This window comes from Oncorhynchus mykiss, chromosome 25, assembly GCF_013265735.2.
Source record: "Oncorhynchus mykiss isolate Arlee chromosome 25, USDA_OmykA_1.1, whole genome shotgun sequence".
Classification (NCBI taxonomy): domain Eukaryota; kingdom Metazoa; phylum Chordata; class Actinopteri; order Salmoniformes; family Salmonidae; genus Oncorhynchus; species Oncorhynchus mykiss.
This window is the reverse complement of record NC_048589.1, coordinates 21,837,661-21,851,377: the sequence shown is the minus strand read 5'-3', so window position 1 is coordinate 21,851,377 and position 13,717 is coordinate 21,837,661. Positions and strand designations below refer to the sequence as shown.

The window sequence follows — 13,717 nt, the reverse complement described above, 5'->3', positions numbered from 1 at the left end:
AAGCCATTTTGCCACAACTTTGGAAGTATGCTTGGGGTCATTGTCCATTTGGAAGACCCATTTGTTACCAAGCTTTAATGTCTTGAGATGATGCTTCAATATATCCACATAATTTCCATTCCTCATGAAGCCATCAATTTTGTGAAGTGCACCAGTCCCTCCTGCAGCAAATCACCCCAACAACATGATGCTGCCACCCCCGTGCTTCACGGTTGGGATGGTGTTCTTCGGCTTGCAAGCCTCCCCCTTTTTCCTTCAAACATAACCATGGTCATTAAGGCTAAACAGTTCTATTTTTGTTTCATCAGACCAGTGGACATTTCTCCAAAAGGTACTTTGTCCCCATGTGCAGTTAGTCTGGCTTTTTATGGAGGTTTTGGAGCAGTGGCTTCTTCCTTGCTGTGCGGCCTTTCAGGTTACGTCAATATAGGACTCGTTTTACTGTGGATATATATACTTTTGTACCTGTTTCCTCCAGCATTTTCACAACGACCTTCGCTGTTGTTCTGGGATTGATTTGCACTTTTTGCACCAAAGTACATTCAGCTCTAGGAGACCGAACGCGTCTTTTTCCTGAGCGGTATGGCGGCTGCGTGGTCCCATGGTGTTTATACCTGTGTACTATTGATTGTACAGATGAACGTGGGACCTTCAGTCGTTTGGAAATTGCTCGTAAGGATGAGCCAGACTTGTGGAGGTCTACAATTTTTTTCTGAGGTCTTGGATGATTTCTTTTGATTTCCCCATGCTGTCAAGCAAAGAGGCACTGAGTTTGAAGGTAGGCCTTGAAATACATCCACAGGTACACCTCCAATTGACTCAAATTATGTCAATTAGCCTATCAGAAGCTTCTAAAGCCATGACATCATTTTCAACTTAGTGTATGTAAACTTCTGACCCACTGGAATTGTGATACAGTGAATTATAAGTGAAATAAACTGTCTGTCAACAATTGTTGGAAAAATTACTTGTGTCATTCACAAAGTAGATGTCCTAACCGACTTGCCAAAACTATAGTTTGTTAACTTCTTACGGATCAGTGGGACGCTAGCATCTCACCTAGAGAACATCCGGTGAAATTGCAGAGCGCGAAATGCAAATTTCAGAAATCGTAATAAAAATTCATAAAAATATAAGTGTCATAATCATTTAAAAGCTCAACTTCTTGTTAATCGAGCCGTGTTGTCAGATTTCAAAAAGGCTTTACAGCGAAAGCAAACCATGCAATTATCTGAGGACAGCGCCCCACACACAAAAGCATTACACACATTTTCCAACCAAGCAGAGATGTCACGAAAGTCAGAAATAGTGATAAAATAAATCACTTACCTTTGAAGATCTTCATCTGGTTGCAATCACAGGGGTCCCAGATACATAATAAATGGTCCTTTTGATTGATAAAGTCCTTCTTTATATCCCCAAAAAGTCTGTTTCATTGGCGCGTTAGACTCAGTAATCCACCTGTTTCCCTCGTTCAAAATGCATACAAATGAATCCCGTAAGTTACCAATAAACTTCTTCCAAACATATCAAACAACGTTCCTAATCAATCCTCAGGTACCCTAATATGTAAATAAATTATACAATTTAAGACGGAGAATACCGGAGACCATTACCGGAGATAAATAACGAAGTACGCGACCTCACCGGAACGCGCAACAAACACTACAGCCAAAATGGGAACCACTTACCGAAAACAAGCCTGAAACTCTTTCTAAAGACTGTTGACATCTAGTGGAAGCCCTAGGAACTGCATTCTGGGAGGTCTTCCTTTTATATTCCCATTGACAGCCATAGTAATCAAGGGTGCGCTGATTGTGTTTTTTTTCTGGATGGATTATCCTCGGGTTTTCACCTGCCATATCAGTTTTGTTATACTCACAGACATTATTGTAACAGCTTTGGAAACTTTAGAGTGTTTTCTATCCAATACTACCAACATATGCATATCCTAGCTTCTGGGCCTAAGTAACAAGCTCTGGGCACCTCATTCATCCAAACTTTTGAATATTGCCCCCTAACCTGAAGAAGTTAACAAGAAATTTGTAGCACAAGCATATCGCTACACTCATGTAAACATCTGCTAACCATGTGTATGTGACAAATACAATTTGATTTGACCTGGCCACCTTTGCCCAAATTACATAATGGATCAATCACCATTCAGTCAGAATCCACCCTACACATTTTACCCTAAAGGACAGAAGAAAAAAACATTGTGTCGTTGTGTCGTCTGTGAGTCACAGGGACAGACTCACGGAGGCATGCAACAAAGGGCTTAGCGCTGCAGTGCTCTGGTCCACCAGGCATATCAGTTGGGCAGTGAATCCACTCATTCTATTGATTACAGCCTTCGTTCGGACAGCTACCAGAAACAACTGGAACAGATGAAAAAAGAAAAGCACACTGACCAAACAAAACAACTGAGGACACAAAAGGTGGTCTGCATGTCAACACAACTCATGGAAGCTAGTGATCCTCTGTGTTATGCTGTGTGGGCAAATGAATGAGTGCATCATTCAACAGTCTGCCTTGACATTACAAACAATGAAGGAACTGGAAGTCTGTGGTAAACTGGCCTGAGCTTGAGAGTCTATAGCCAGTGTCTCATGGTGACATTCAACATCTTGGGAAAAAAAGGCAGTGACCTGCTTTTTTAAAATTTGGGTCAGCAAGCATTCAACAGGAACTTTAAATGAGAAGCAGTGAGTGTATGCTTTTAATGATTATGTAAGCAAAGGCCTGAAGTGTCTGCCTCCAAAGAGGCATCTTAAGCAATAATTGATGTTCCCCGTAGCATTAGCATGAAAACAGTGGCTTCTTTGCCTCACAGATTGTTTAGTGAGCACTCACTTGTCCATTGTTAGTGAGCTCTATATTTTCCGGTCCCAGAGTCAACAGCATAGAAGGCCAAAGTCCAACTGATCATCCAAGTGCTCATAGGCTCTCAACAACCTACACATGCCAACATAGGTATAAACTGTGTGCTGATGTTTGTGGAATTTGGAGGATGATGGAGGCAACAGGGGAAAGAGTCTCAGAGCCACAAAGTCCCTTGCTCTTGTCAGCATACTTGGGGTCCAACATGTACACTGCAGCGTGTATGGGCTTCAGGCAGAAGTCTTCACGCTTTTTTATGTATTTCAGAACTACAGTTTCCTCTGCTTGGAACAACAGTGAAGTGGGCAGGGCGGTACAGATTTCTTCTCTTACATCTGCAAGCAGAGTCTGAACATCAGACAGGATGGCATTGTCTCTCAATCCGTGCAATGGCTACTGCTATCGGTTTCAGGAGTTTCAGGCTGATGGGGCTGTCCATATCGGTAGATTGTGATATGGACATTTCTTGGAGACTCCTTCCCCTCCAGGAGACTGTCCAAAATGATGACACCACCACCCCAAAGGGTGCTGCTGGGCAGCTTCAATGTGGTGATCTTATTATTCTGGGGCGGCAGGGTAGCCTAGTGGTTAGAGTGTTGGACTAGTAACTGAAAGGTTGCAAGTTCAAATCCCTGAGCTGACAAGGTTGTTCTGCCCCTGAACAGGCAGTTAACCCACTGTTCCTAGGCTGTCATTGAAAATAAGAATTTGTTCTTAACTGACTTGCCTAGTTAAATAAAGGTAAAATATTGATGACCCTTCACATACCTAACCATTTCCTTGGCTCTCTTGTAGAATGTATCCATTGTTTTCAGTGCCATGATGTCCTTGAGGAGCAGCACAGCCAATGGGTGTAATGTGAGGTAGAGCTCCTCCACTTTAGACCAAGCAGCCTTCACAGCATTGTCTGTCACCAGTGCAAATGCCTTCTGTGGTCCACGGTCATTGATTACTGCCTTCAGCTCACACAGAACCCATAGTGCATAAATGTATTTTGTCACCCCACACCAAACGCGATCATGACACGCAGGTTAAAATATCAAAAAAAATTCTGAACCAATTACATTAATTTGGGGACAGGTCGAAAAGCATTAAACATTTATGGCAATTTAGCTAGCTAGCTTGCAAATGCTAGCTAATTTGTCATATTTAGCTAGTTTGCTGTTGCTAGCTAATTTGTCCTGAGTTATAAACATTTAGTTGTTATTTTACCTGAAATGCACAAGGTCCCCTACTCCGACAATTAATCCGCACATAAAACTATCAAGACCGAATAATTTCTCGTCATCTCATCTTCTTCTAGGCATTTTCTTCTCTTGACTTTATATTGCGATTTGGCAACTTTCATAAATTAGGTGCATTACCGCCACTGACCTTGTTTGTCTTTCAGTCACCCACGTGGGTATAACCAATGAGGAGATAGCACGTGGGTACCTGCTTTTATAAACCAATGAGGAGATGGGAGAGGCAGGACTTGCAGCGCGATCTGCGTCAGAAATAGAACTGACTTCTATTTTAGCCCTTGTCATCGCAGACGCTTGTTGGCGCGCGCGAGCAGTGTGGGTACAATAATTTTATAATATAGAGTTCTACATTTATTTTGCAACACTCGCGTACGCGTTTGCAAGTCTGTCATCTGCAATGTATAGACCGGTGTGTCTGTTGTCCCTTGTGTCTGTGCTCTTGTAGAATACTGGTGCAGGGGTGGAGATGTAGTTAATTATTTCTTGCCCACGGACATTCGACCACCCATCAGAGATGATTGCAATCTGGTCTGCTTTCTATGATTTGCTTGACCTTCATTTGAACTCTGTTGAACTCTGCATCCAGCAAATGAGTAGATAAAGCATGTCTGGCTGGAGGGGTGCATGCTAGGCGAAGAACATTCAGAAATCTCTTCCAATACACATTGCCTGTGAGCATCAGAGGTGAACCAGTTGCATACACAGCTCGAGCAAGACATTCATCAGCATTTATCAGACTACGTTCCTCCATTGAGTCAAAAAATCTTCTGATTCCAGGAGGACCATGAGCTTTTGCTATCGATAAGGTGTCTGACTCATCATTTTCAACTCGAATAGAAGCAGAAGGACTTTTGTCAGAGGTTGCTTATTGTGAGCGCTGAGGGAACTTCATGCACTTGGCAAGATGATTCTGCATCTTTGTTGCATTCTTCACATATGGTTTGGCACAGTATTTTCAAATACACCCCGCTTTTTCCTTCTACATTAGCTGCAGTGAATTGTCTCCACACGTCAGATTGTGCCCGTGGCATTTTCCTGTAAAGATTAGAAAAAAATCTGTAAAAAAAGCCTAATACAATTCCATGTCCAGATAAATAGTTTAGCAGTTAGGTTAAACAACTCCTTTGTTAGATAAATGTTTTATAATGAAACATGTATGGAAACATGTGAATTAACACTCCTCAGTTAGCAGGCTCAATCAAGCTAAAACCCACATGGTAGCAAAAACTAACTAGCAGAAATTGTTTTAAATGATTTAAACACACTTTGCTGATGGCTACTATTTACTAGGTAACAAAAAATAATGTATGTCATAAAATATATTCACCACCCAGTGTTGTAATCAAAACTTACCAGAAAGCATGTAGTCCTTGGGTCAGACAGTTTAGTAGGGTAGTCTCAATAGCATCTCATTAGTGTGCAAGATCTGGAGAATCAGCTGTACATGTGATGGAAGAGTGCACTGCACATGTGATGGATGAATGCACTGTGCATGCAGAGGGTTACAATTCCATTGAATTGGGGATACTTTAACCAAAACATGTCACAAGACCTAGAATTGCCTTATGTGTTTCCCACAAAAAAGGTTCAATGTTATAAGCTAACTTTTTTTGATGAATTTAAGCAAAATTCCCAGACTTAACTTCTCATGGAAAATAGCAGGGAAAATTAGGGAAATTTACTGGAAAGTTTCCAACCCTTTGCAACCCTAGACCTGACATTCTACTAGCTTCTACTTTTAAAAATCCACCTTTCCAGAAACAAGTCTCTCACTGTTGCCGCTTGCTAAAGACCACCCTCTGCCCCAGCTGTGCCCTGGACACTATACACAGTATGTGAATTGATTGCCACCCATCTATCTTCAGAGCTCGTGCTGCTAGGTGACCTAAACTGGGACAAGCTTAACACGCCGGCCATCCTACAATCTAAGCTTGATGCCCTCCATCTCACACAAATTATCAACGAACCCACCAGGTACAACCCCATATCCGTATACACGGGCACCCTCATAGATATCATCCTAACCAACTTGCCCTACAAATACACCTCTGCTGTTTTCAACTAAGATCTCAGCGATCACTGCCTCATTGCCTGCATCCGTAATGGGTCTGCGGTCAAACGACCACCCCTCATCACTGTCAAACGTTCCCTAAAACACTTCAGCAAGCAGGCCTTTCTAATCGACCTGGCCCGGTATCCTGGAAGGATATTGACCTCATTCCGTCAGTAGAGGATGCCTGGGTATTCTTTAAAAGTGCTTTCCTCACCATCTTAAATAAGCATGCCCCGTTCAAAAAATTTAGAACCAGGAACAGATATAGCCCTTGGTTCTCTCCAGCCCTGACTGCCCTTGACCAGCACAATAACATCCTGTGGCGTTCTGCATTAGCATCGAATAGCCCCAGTCATATGCAACTTTTCAGGGAAGTTAGGAACCAATATACACAGGCAGTTAAAAAAGCTAAGGCAAGCTTTTTCAAGCAAAGGTTTGCATCCTGTAGCACGAACTAAAAAAAGTTCTGAGACACTGCAAAGTCCATGGAGAATAAGAGCACCTCCTCCCAGCTGCCCACGGCACTGAGGCTAAGAAACACTGTCACCACCAATAAATCCACTATAATTGACAATTTCAATAAGCATTTTTCTACGGCTGGCCATGCTTTCCACCTGGCTACCCCTATCCCGATCAACAGCCCGCCACTCCCCACAGCAACTTGCCCAAGCCGCCTTCACCCAAATTCAGATAGTTGATGTTCTGAAAGAGCTGCAAAATCTGGACCCCTATAAATCTGCCGGGCTAGACAATCTGGACCCTCTCTTTCTAAAATGATCTGCCGAAATTGTTGCAACCCCTATCACTAGCCTGTTCAACCTCTCTTTCGTATCATCTGAGATTCCCAAAGATTGGAAAGCTGCCGCAGTCATTCCCCTCTTCAAAGGGGGAGACACTCTAAACCCAAACTGCTACAGACCTATACAGTGCCTTGCGAAAGTATTCGGCCCCCTTGAACTTTGCGACCTTTTGCCACATTTCAGGCTTCAAACATAAAGATATAAAACTGTATTTTTTTGTGAAGAATCAACAACAAGTGGGACACAATCATGAAGCGGAACGACATTTATTGGATATTTCAAACTTTTTTAACAAATCAAAAACTGAAAAATTGGGCGTGCAAAATTATTCAGCCCCCTTAAGTTAATACTTTGTAGCGCCACCTTTTGCTGCGATTACAGCTGTAAGTCGCTTGGGGTATGTCTCTATCAGTTTTGCACATCGAGAGACTGACATTTTTTCCCATTCCTCCTTGCAAAACAGCTGGAGCTCAGTGAGGTTGGATGGAGAGCATTTGTGAACAGCAGTTTTCAGTTCTTTCCACAGATTCTCGATTGGATTCAGGTCTGGACTTTGACTTGGCCATTCTAACACCTGGATATGTTTATTTTTGAACCATTCCATTGTAGATTTTACTTTATGTTTTGGATCATTGTCTTGTTGGAAGACAAATCTCTGTCCCAGTCTCAGGTATTTTACAGACTCCATCAGGTTTTCTTCCAGAATGGTCCTGTATTTGGCTCCATCCATCTTCCCATCAATTTTAACCATCTTCCCTGTCCCTGCTGAAGAAAAGCAGGCCCAAACCATGATGCTGCCACCACCATGTTTGACAGTGGGGATGGTGTGTTCAGCTGTGTTGCTTTTACGCCAAACATAACGTTTTGCATTGTTGCCAAAAAGTTCAATTTTGGTTTCATCTGACCAGAGCACCTTCTTCCACATGTTTGGTGTGTCTCCCAGGTGGCTTGTGGCAAACTTTAAATAACACTTTTTATGGATATCTTTAAGAAATGGCTTTCTTCTTGTCACTCTTCCATAAAGGCCAGATTTGTGCAATATACGACTGATTGTTGTCCTATGGACAGAGTCTCCCACCTCAGCTGTAGATCTCTGCAGTTCATCCAGAGTGATCATGGGCCTCTTGGCTGCATCTCTGATCAGTCTTCTCCTTGTATGAGCTGAAAGTTTAGAGGGACGGCCAGGTCTTGGTAGATTTGCAGTGGTCTGATACTCCTTCCATTTCAATATTATCGCTTGCACAGTGCTCCTTGGGATGTTTAAAGCTTGGGAAATATTTTTGTATCCAAATCCGGCTTTAAACTTCTTCACAACAGTATCTCGGACCTGCCTGGTGTGTTCCTTGTTCTTCATGATGCTCTCTGCGCTTTTAACGGACCTCTGAGACTATCACAGTGCAGGTGCATTTATACGGAGACTTAATTGTATTGGATTGTATTTATCATCATTAGTCATTTAGGTCAACATTGGATCATTCAGAGATCCTCACTGAACTTCTGGAGAGAGTTTGCTGCACTGAAAGTAAAGGGGCTGAATAATTTTGCACGCCCAATTTTTCAGTTTTTGATTTGTTAAAAAAGTTTGAAATATCCAATAAATGTCGTTCCACTTCATGATTGTGTCCCACTTGTTGTTGATTCTTCACAAAAAAAATACAGTTTTATATCTTTATGTTTGAAGCCTGAAATGTGGCAAAAGGTCACAAAGTTCAAGGGGGCCGAATACTTTCGCAAGGCACTGTATCTATCCTACCCTGCCTTTCTAAGGTCTTCGTAAGCCAAGTTAACAAACAGATTACAGACCATTTTGAATCCCACCGTACCTTCTACGCTTTGCAATCTGGTTTCAGAGCTGGTCATGGGTGCACCTCAGCCACGCTCAAGGAACTAAACGATATCATAACCGCCATTGATAAGAGACATTACTGTGCAGCCGTATTCATTGACCTGGCCAAGGCTTTTGACTCTGTCAATCACCAAATTCTTATCGGCAGACTCAACAGGCTTGGTTTTTCAAATGATTGCCTCGCCTGGTTCACCAACTACTTCTCTGATAGAGTTCAGTGTGTCAAATTGGACGGCCTGTTGTCCGTACTAGAGGTTGACAGATTATGATTTTTCAACACCGATGCCGATTATTGGAGGACCAAAAAAATGCCGATACCGATTTTTGTACCTTTATTTTTTGTTTGTAATAATGACAATGACAATAATGAACACTTATTTTAACTTAATATAATACATCAATAAAAATCTATTTAGCCTCAAATAAATAATGAAACATGTTCAATTTGGTTTAAATAATGCAAAAACAAAGTGTTTGGAGAAGTAAAAGTGCAATATGTGCCATGTAAAAAAGTTAACGTTTGAGTTCCTTGCTCAGAACATGAGAACATATGAAAGTTGGTGGTTCCTTTTAACATGAGACTTCAATATTCCAAGGTAAGAGGTTTTAGGTTGTAGTTAATATTGTATTTATAGGACTATTTCTCTCTATACCATTTGTATTTCATATACCTTTGACTATTGGATGTTCTTATAGGCACTACAGTATTGCCAGTGTAACAGTATAGCTTCCGTCCCTCTCCTCGCCCCTACCTGGGCTCGAACCAGGAACACATCGACAACAGTCACACTCGAAGCAGCGTTACCCATCGCTCCACAAAAGCCGCGGCCCTTGCAGAGCAAGGGGAATAACTACTCCAAGTCTCAGAGCGAGCAACGTTTGAAACGCTATTAGCACACACCCAGCTAACTAGCTAGCCATTTCACATCGGTTACACCAGCCATTAGGCTGATAGGCTTGAAGTCATAAACAGCGCTGTGCTTGCGAAGAGCTGCTGGCAAAACGCACGAAAGTGCTGTTTGCATGAATGGTTACGAGCCTGCTGTTGCCTACCATCGCTCAGTCAGACTGCTCTATCTAATCATAGACTTAATTATAACATAATAACACGTTAGACTAGTTAACTGTAAGGTTGCAAGATTGGATCCCCCGAGCTAACAAGATGAAAATCTGTCATTCTGCCCCTGAACAAGACAGTTAACCCACCGTTCCTACGCCGTCATTGAAAATAAGAATGTGTACTTAACTGACTTGCCTAGTTAAATAAAGGTATAAAAAAATATATATATATATATATATATATATTTTTTTTTTTATCGGGAAAATTGGCGCACAAAAAAAACGATTTCCGATTGTTATGAAAACTTGAAATCGCCCCTAATTAATCGGCCATTCCGATTAATTGGTCGACCTCTAGTCCGGAAGTCTGGCAGTCTCTATGGGGGTGCCACAGGGTTAAATTCTCGGGCCGACTCTCTTCTCTGTATACATCAATGATGTCTTGCTGCTGGTGATTCTGATTCACCTCTACACAGACGACACCATTCTGTATACCTCTGGCCCTTCTTTGGACACTGTGTTAACTAACCTCCAGACGAGCTTCAATGCCATACAACTCTCCTTCCGTGGCCTCCAACTGCTCTTAAATGCAAGTAAAACTAAATGCATGCTCTTCAACCGATCGCTGCCCGCACCTGCCCGCCCGTCCAGCATCACTACCCTGGACGGTTCTGACTCAAAATATGTGGACAACTACAAATACCTAGGTGTCTGGTTAGACTGTAAACTCTCCTTCCAGAATCACATTAAGCATCTCCAATCCAAAATTAAATCTAGAATTGGCTTCCTATATCGCAACAAAGTATCCTTCACTCATGCTGCAAAACATACCCTCGTAAAACTGACCATCCTACCAATCCTGGACTTCGGCGATGTCATTTACAAAATAGCCTCCAACACTCTACTCAACAAATTGGATGCAGTCTATCACAGTGCCATCCGTTTTGTCATCAAGGCCCCATATACTACCCACCACTGCGACCTGTACACTCTCGTTGACTGGCCCTCGCTTCATACTCGTCACCAAACCCACTGGTTCCAGGTCATCTACAAGTCTTTGCTTGGCAAAGCCCCGTCTTATCTCAGCTCACTGGTCACCATAGCAGCACCCACCCATAGCACGTGCTCCAGCAGGTATATCTCACTGGTCACCCCCAAAGCCAATTGTTCCTTTGGTTGCCTTTCCTTCTAGTTCTCTGCTGCCAATGACTGGAATGAACTGCAAAAATCACTGTAGCTGGAGACTCATATCTCCCTCACTAGCTTTAAGCACCAGCTGTCAGAGCAGCTCACAGATCACTGCACCTGTACATAGCCCATCTGTAAATAGCCCATCCAACTACCTCATCCCCATACTGTATTTATTTATCTTGCTCCTTTGCACCCCAGTATCTCTACTTGCACATTCACACACACACACATACATACACACACACATATATATATATATACGTATATATATATATATATATATATATATATATATATATATATATATATATATATATAGATTCTGCACATCTACCATTCCAGTGTTTAATTGCTATATTGTAATTACTTCGCCACCATGGCCTATTTATTGCCTTATCTCCCTTATCCTACCACATTTGCACATACTGTGTATAGAATGTTTTACTGTATTATTGACTGTATGTTTGTTTATTCCATATGTAACTCTGTGTTGTTGTATGTGTCGAACTGCTTTGCTTAATCTTGGCCAGGTTGCAGTTGCAAATGAGAACTTGTTCTCAACTAGCCTACCTGATAAAATAAAGGTGTAATATATTTTTAATTATTTTTTTTTAATCTAATCAGATGACTGTGTGAGCCATTCTGACGCAACTCAATGACATACTGGTGGATTTCACACTCCATAGGGTCCTCCTATACACTAAACATCCTAAAGCAGACAAGTAAACACTCTGCTACCTGAGATAAGCCCAACAACTAAATTCAAGTTGCCATAAAAGGAAAGAGGTTATTCAAATGGCGTTACTGTTGGAGTCAAATGTAAGTTTAATACATTGATCTGCCAACGTGAAATTTTTTTGGAATGTTTGACGTTGACAAAATTGGGACACCACTCATTGCAACGCCGCATCCGTCACTTCAACAGTAAAGAGGCGATGTATAGGCTAGCAATAAATAACAACAACGTTTCACTTTTTATTGAATAATAGTAGAGGCCTTTATTATTATTTTTTGTATGTACAATTTAACAAGAGGTGTTCTAGTTAGGGGAATAGCATACGGATCAGACCGTTCTGTGTCGCTGCAACTTTGCCTACAAAAAGGCTACATAACAAGCCAGAAGAATGCAGTGGAAAGGCTTTGTTAGTAAACTATCGTAATCCATTAGCCATACCACGGAGCTATTGTTGCCTTGCAGACAGCGGTTCGATTAATCCTGCTAAAACCTTAGCATGCCCATTCCTCGTGTGGAATAGGTTCGGCTGAATCGGAAATTAATCAAAGTAAAAGTGGCCATTAAAGCAAACAAGTCCAGTGCAAAAACGCAAAGAAACATTTCGGTAGCCTGTTAGCCACGTTCATAACCCTGTAATTACATGTCGGTTGCTACGTCCACTTTGACTAGTGCGCGGAGACTTGACAAGTTTTGTAAATGTTCATTAATAATATAGGTCGTTGACTGAATAGTTTGAGATGTCATACCTTGAGCCGACTTCAATATACTCGAGCCTTCCTTTCCTTCTCTTCTTGCAGAAATTATTCTTCCTTTCAAGTTGATTCCCGACTCAAGTTATGATAATTCCTTTTAGATTTTTTTTTGTCAACAGCACAAATCCCCTTTGTAACACCGAGCATCACGCATAGATCGACGCCATATCCAACGAGAGAATGCCTTTAGATCCACTTTGCCTCGACTTTTCAACAAATTCCATGTTTTTTTAGCAAGAAAATAAACTCAAGACGTGACCCTTTGCTTGGATTTGTTTTCCTGAAAAAAAACATCCTTGCACGGCGCTTGGTTGGTTGGGTGGGTGGTGTGGCCTATCCGGAGGCTGTTTGCTGACTGGTTCAAATCTGTAATGAGTCGGGAATTGTCAGCTTGCGAGCGCCGTCTAGCTGTATGGGCGAGCAATATAGGTAGGTCATATAATAGGCCTCCTGTACTCATTAAATATTGAAAGTGTAGTTTATGAGTATTTAAAAGCCACAGTCTGGAAAATTGTAAACGATCAAAGAGTGGGTTACCAACATGTTAACAATGGAGCAAATACATGCAATGACAGCTACACATGCACTTTCACTAGATGTCTCTGTTATACTTCTTATGGCTGGGGGCAGTATTGAGTAGCTTGGATGAATATGGTGCCCAGAGTAAACTACCTGCTACTCAGGCCCAGTTGCTAATATAGGCTCCAGTTTCAACTATTCTGCCTTATTATTATTCGACCATGCTGGTCATTTATGAACATTTGAACATCTTGACCATGTTTTGTTATAATCTCCACCCGGCACAGCCAGAAGAGGACTGGCCACCCCACATAGCCTGGTTCCTCTCTAGGTTTCTTCCTAGGTTTTGGCCTTTCTAGGGAGTTTTTCCTAGCCACCGTGCTTCTTCACCTGCATTGCTTGCTGTTTGGGGTTTTAGGCTGGGTTTCTGTACAGCACTTTGAGATATCAGCTGATGTACGAAGGGCTATATAAAATAAATTTGATTGATTGATTGATTGATATATGCATATTATCAGTATATTTGGATAGACAACAATCCGAAGTTTCTAAAACTGTTTGAATGATGTATGTGAGTATAACAGCACTCATATGGCAGGCAAAAACCTGAGAAAAAAATCCAACCAGGAAGTGGGAA

The 13,717-nt window shown here is 41.8% G+C and overlaps 1 protein-coding gene across 2 annotated transcripts in view; it reads right to left on the bottom strand.

Annotated features, from left to right (window-relative positions):
* The window catches only part of LOC110505603 (BTB/POZ domain-containing protein 7), a 48,512-nt gene extending 35,587 nt beyond the window's left edge, over nucleotides 1-12,925 (bottom strand). The window contains exons 1-2 of one of the 2 annotated variants that reach the window (XM_021584925.2): nucleotides 12,556-12,925; nucleotides 2,259-2,378 (exon numbers count right to left, since the gene is read on the bottom strand). The gene's annotated coding sequence lies outside the window, so the exon portion shown is untranslated. The remainder of the gene's footprint in view (nucleotides 1-2,258; nucleotides 2,379-12,555) is intronic. The other variant, XM_021584924.2, reaches the window with a different exon arrangement.
* Nucleotides 12,926-13,717: the final 792 nt, after the last annotated feature.